This window comes from Trachypithecus francoisi, unplaced genomic scaffold, assembly GCF_009764315.1.
Source record: "Trachypithecus francoisi isolate TF-2019V2 unplaced genomic scaffold, Tfra_2.0 Contig01579, whole genome shotgun sequence".
NCBI lineage: Eukaryota > Metazoa > Chordata > Mammalia > Primates > Cercopithecidae > Trachypithecus > Trachypithecus francoisi.
Genome location: NW_022681442.1, coordinates 4,751,343 through 4,757,342, shown reverse-complemented (window position 1 = coordinate 4,757,342; position 6,000 = coordinate 4,751,343).

The following is a 6,000-nucleotide window of genomic DNA, read 5'->3' as shown; positions in this document are numbered from 1 at the left end:
TCAGTGTCACCCACAGAAACACAGAAAGTCTCATGGAGCAGGAGGTGGCCTCTCTTGGACCAGGTGGGGGGAATTCATCCCATAAGCGGGTTCTTCCTGAACTCTACTTCCCACCAGATGCTGTCCTGGAACCTGGAAATATAACCAGGAAGACAAAAATGAGTCCCATCTGCCAATTAAGATGGTTACCTTTTTGTTTTTGCTAGAAAAGAAAATAGTAAGTGTTGACAAGGATATGAAGAAACCAGAACCTGCACACATTGCTGGTAGGAATGGAAAATGGTGCAGCTGCCACAGAAAACATTTTAGTGGTTCCTTGGCAAGTTAAACATAGGAAGAATTACCATGGGACCCAGCAGTTCAATTTCTAGGTATATACCCAAAAGAATTGAAAATAGGTATGCAAATAAAACCGTGTACATGAATGTTGATAGCTGTATTATTCACAATAGTCAGCCTAGATGACCATCAACAGAATAGATAAATCAAAAGTGGCACAGCCGTATCATGGGATATTCTTTGGCCATAGAAAAGAATGAGGTCCTGACACAGGCTGCACCATGGATGAAGCTTCATAACAAGCTAAGTGAAAGAAGTCAGATACCAAAGACCTCATATTGTCTGATTCCATGTATACGTAATATTCAGAACAGGCAAATCCATTGAGACAGAAAGTAGATTGGTATTGCCAGGGGCTGGGGAGAAGACTATGGGGGCTGAGAGAGGGTGACTGCTAAGAGGTACAGGGTTATGTTTTGGGTGCTGAGAACGTTCTGCAACTACATAGAGGTGATGGTTGGACAATATTGTGAATGTGCTCAGTGCTGCTGAACTGCATACTTTTAAATGACTAAAGTGGTAACATTTATGTTATGTGTATTTTACCACAATAAGAAGAAATGGCTGGGCATGGTTGCTCACACCTGTAATCCCAGCACTTTGGGAAGCCAAGGAGGTGGACCACTTGAGGCCAGGAGTTCAAGACCAGCCTGGTCAACATGGTGAAACCCTGTCTCTGCTAAAGATACAAAAGTTGGCTGAGAATGGTGGTGCATGCCTGTAATCCCAGCTACTCAGGAAGCTGAGGCAGGAGAATTGCTTGAACCTGGGAGGTGGAAATTGCAGTGAGCTGAGATGGCGCCACCGCACTCCACCCTGAACAAAAGAGTAAGACTCTGTCTCAAAAAAACAAAACAAACAAACAAACAAAAAACAGAAAAAAGAAAAAAAGAAATTCTCCTGGCCAGAGCTTACAATTTAAAGAGAGAAACAAAAAAGGAAGCCAATTCTGATGATCTCTGTGTTAAAGGCATCAGCAGGGAAGACCAGATACCCCCATGCCAACAGAAAAGGGATTCATAGCTTGAATATGGGGAGGTGTCAGCCAAGAAGACTTCCTGGAGGCAATGGTATCAAAAACGGAAAGGAAATATTGGAGTTAACCAGACTGGCACACGGAAATACAGGTAGGAGGTGTGGAAAAGGCTGTGGGAGGATTAGGTGGGGAGACTTTGGCAGGTATAGAGGCCCAAGGGCCAGAGAGCCTCAACATCTTCAGGAGATTTGGAGGCTACAGAGTGCCAGATGGGGAGTGTCAAGGAACAGGGTCCCTGGTGTGCTCAGACCAAGCAGAGCACAGCTCTGGGCGCAAACATCTTCTGGACAAGAGGTCTGTCCATTCTTACTGGCTGTCCAGTCTCAGCCAGTCTTCGAACAGAGGAGAACTGTCCAAGAAGCATGTGCAGAAGCCAGAAGAACATTCTCATCTTCTCAGCACCTCTGCTCTTGTTTTCCCACCCATGCCCTTGTTTTAGAGCACAGAGGGTAGAAACAGGAAGAGGGGCAACCTCTCAAAGGAACAAATGGCACAGGGACTCAGATCCTGATGGAGTGCTGCTGACTCATTCAGATACAATCTCTACTCTACAGGCAGGGAAACTGAGGCTCGGGGCTGTTCAAAGATTTTCTCAGAGTTATGTGGGTCATGAGTGGCAGAGCAGGGACTCAACCCCAGACAGCCTGAGTTCAGCCCCATGTGCCCAGTACACAGGCCAAGCTGGGGATGGGGGCAAGAGAAAAGGAGGATGAAGTGAGCACTGTCCCTTGACCTCACCCCCGCAGAAGGCAACCCTGGTCTCCATGAAGGCTTTGCCTTCCCCTCCATCACCTGCAGGCTTCCCTGAAAGGCCAACGTTCCACTGTCCTGCAGGACCCGGCCCTAGAGGCTGCTGTTTCCTCTACGGGGCTTCCCTTCTCCAAGCTCTCTGCCAGGCCCCAGCACCTTGTGTGTCCTGGCGAGCCTGTCTCCTCACCCAGGGGCTGTGGAGAGCCAGAGTGAAGGGCCTTGCTTCTAAGATCAGGCAGGCATTTCCCAGGGTCCTGGAGGCTTCCTGCTGCCCTCAGAAGCATTTGCTGCTCTCAGGATCTCTGAGACGCCATTATGAGCAACTGTTCCAGTGCATGGGGATCCACATGGCCTCAAAGCATTAGCAGAGCTTCCTAAGGTCACAGGCAACTTCTGCCTTTCCTGTCTAGGGCGGGTCCTGACCTCCAGTGCTTCCCAACAGAGATGTTCTCTGCACAGGGTAGATAAATTATCTTTAGAAAATTTGAGATGATTATGAATCTACAGGGGCTTCCATCGAGTTAAAATAAAGAAAGCAGCAACAATGCTGTCATTATTTAATTAGGGAAAGAAATGAAAGATAAGAACCTTTATCTAAGACTTCAAAACACAAATGAGAAATTCACCCTGGATATTAGGTAACTCAGATCTCCATCCTTGAGCCAGAGGCTCCAGTCGCTCCGAATTGCTCACTGCTCCCAAAACAAGCTTGCTTCTGTGGCCTGGCACATGCTGTTCCCTCCTCTGGTTCTCCATCTCTCCCTACCCATCACCCCCCAGTGCAGCTGGGGAACTCTACTCAAATACCGAGGCCCAGCTCACATAGCTTTCCTCCAGGAAGCCTGCCTCGCTTTCCCTGGCACAACGGGCAGCTCCCTCCTGTAGCATGAACACACCCTGTTACAGTGTTTATTGTGCTGTCTTGTCGGCACCTACCTGTCAGGTTCCTGGTGAGGGGAAGCCCTTTTGAGATAAAGATGGACTCCTCTTTGCTTTCCCCATACCCAGGCACTGCCTGGCACACAGGAAACACCCCACCCACAATTGCTGAGGTGAACAAAGCCAGGGCTTCTGAAGACGGGACAAGATTTTCCAACGATAAGATGGTTATAGAGCAAACATGGAGCCCGAATGTGTGACTCCAGTTCAAAGCTTTGGCTCTAATGCTCTGTGTGGAATGATCAGACTTGGTAAGTAAAGAAAGTTTGCCAAAGTTCTACAGGTCTAGCTAAGCAGGAGGCAGAGCAGGTTCCTACCCTCAGGGAGCTCACATTCAGTAGGGAGCAGGTACAGACAGGCAGCAAAATAAATATAGAAGAAATTTTGGAGAGACAAAGCACCTACATGTGCAGACACTGAGCTACAAACTGGAGGTAGAGGCAATAACGATGACCTTACCCTAACAGAGATTATCATCTACTGAGGAATCCATAATCCTTCTCATGAAAAATTAAATAATCCCCAGGACTCCAGATGCCAATTTCTCAAACCAGAAGTGCAGGCATGTGAAAACATAACTTATTCTTTCTTACTTGAACTTAATTTCTATCTTAAGCTCCATCCACCAGTGGCATGAATGTAATTTTAGAGAGTTCAGGTTAAACCCAGTTGATGCCAGGACCTCTCCCTGCCCTTTCTCCTCAGAGTAGCATCTAAATTCAGGGAGGAGGGTTTATATTGGGTCAAGCAAAGAAGGAGGGAGGGGAGGGGTCCTTGATGTCATTTGTCCTACTGACAACTTTTATGGTGTCCTCATTGCCTCTAGTCACCGATCATTGGCATTGATTTCTGCTGGCACTGATGAGACATCCTCAGGGGCATCTGGACTGCCAGTAAGATTCAACAAGGTCAACGTGATGCCTTCTCACCCCAGCCTCCAGGACTCTTCAATCAGGAGCCATCTCCATCTCCATCCCTCTCTCAGCAGGTTTGCCAGATTGAACAAATAAGAATACAGGACACCCTGTGTTTTATCTGGCAACTTAATCTTTCAGGGACTCCAGAGGTTTGGGGGATTCTTTTCCAGTGCTCTGGGGCTTCACAAATGAATCCCTGTGGGGCATTCTCAGATCTGCTCTGCCTAGACTCACACTGTACCCCACCTACCCTCCGGCCACTGCACCATTCATAGATGGGGGACTAGGGCTTTGCTGCTTCCCTGGGCCCAGCAAAGCAGTGGGACTCAGGCTTCTCTGGTGGCTACATCATCCCCACTCCCCTCTCACCCCAGTGGTACTTAGGAGCTGCTCAGGGTGGGGAGGGAAGACAAGGAACATGCCGCACCTCACTAGTATCAAACTCTGTTTCTCCCTCGGATTCTCCCCAGCTAGTGCCCAGCGAAAGCTTTTTTTCTTGTCGAGAACAAGGAAATTGGCCCTTTTGGTCCTCTTCATGAATCCTATTTATCTTCTATATTCACCCCAACTTTTGAAATAAAAGATGTAAATTGACTCCCCATTTTCTTTGCATTTTGGCTAAACTAACAGGAGAGTAGAAAAATATTGGGAATAAAAGAATAGATTAATAATTCAAACGTTTATTGAGACATTCACATCCAAATGGGCTGAGGTAGCTGGCGGTTTCTATGCAGAACAGCTACAATGGTTGACAAAACACGTAAGTAGCCTATGTTAAAGCAAATCCTCCAAGAAGCAGACATCAAGATATGATGGTATTTCAGTGATTTTATTGGGGAAAATGCCTTGTGAAAGAAAACAGAGGCAGCCTGAAAAAGGCAGCTGGTAAAAGGAAGAGTCATTGGAGCATGATCCAACAGTCTAATGGCAAGTGAAGGAGAATAGGAAAGGAGGAGATGTCCTAGGCTGTGGTGCAGCCTAAGGAAGTCCAGGCAAAACCATCAGAGAAGCCCCAAATCTAAGTCAGCTGGTAGAGAAGTCCTGTGTCTCCCAGGACTGGGTTGGCCTTATAGACCTGGGACCGTCAGTCACTGAGTAAGAGAAACCCATTGAAGGTATGGCCTCGGCACAAAGGCAGTGATAGATTTCAGAGCCCGGCAACTGAGGATCTTGATCAATTATGCTCCCAGTAATTGGATGTTTGTGAGGTTCATTCTCATGCCCATCACATCACCTATTTGGAAGCAGTAGAGAGCTTCTAAGGAATTAGAGGGCTAAGATTCAAGGAAAGAAAGAACTTTAGAGAAATAAGCTGGCTGCCACTGGCTGCTGTTACTCTGGCAGCTCTTCCAGTTCTGGGTATAGAAAGGAGGCTAACAATCTTACGTAAAGTTCAGTGAAAAACTAGATGAAAGGCCACTACAGAGGGATATGAAATCCAGCCCAGAGTTCTGTTGGACATTTGGGAGTACTCAAGAAAATGGACCTGTTTCCCCTCAACAATGGCTGAATTCTACACAAAATGTAAGCTAAAAAGTATAGGTGGGAACTTGAAAAATGCAGTCTCATGAGACAAAAGTTTGCATTCTGGGCCTTCCAAGAAAAGAGGACTTACAACATTTAATTGGATCTTACAGAAAATTTTTTAAAAAATCTTGAAGAGTCAGAGATTAATCAAAGTAGACTGAGCCTTACCACAGCCTACTAGGATTATAACCCACCATCAACTCACTGATTGCATTGGAGTAATCAGATATGGCTCTATCTTCCCATCAGAGAAGAGTTAAATCCTATCTAGAGGAGGACAAAACCATTTGGGGTATCTACATTCAGTAATCACTAGGTACACCAAAAGAAATAACCAAATGACTAAAAACCAAGAGAAAAAGCCCTCAACAACAGAAACATACCCACAGGATTCAGATATTAAAATCAGTTGGCAAATGGCATAAAATAATTATGAATAACATTATAGTTAATTAATAACATTAATTTTTATAATAAAAATGAAAAGATATG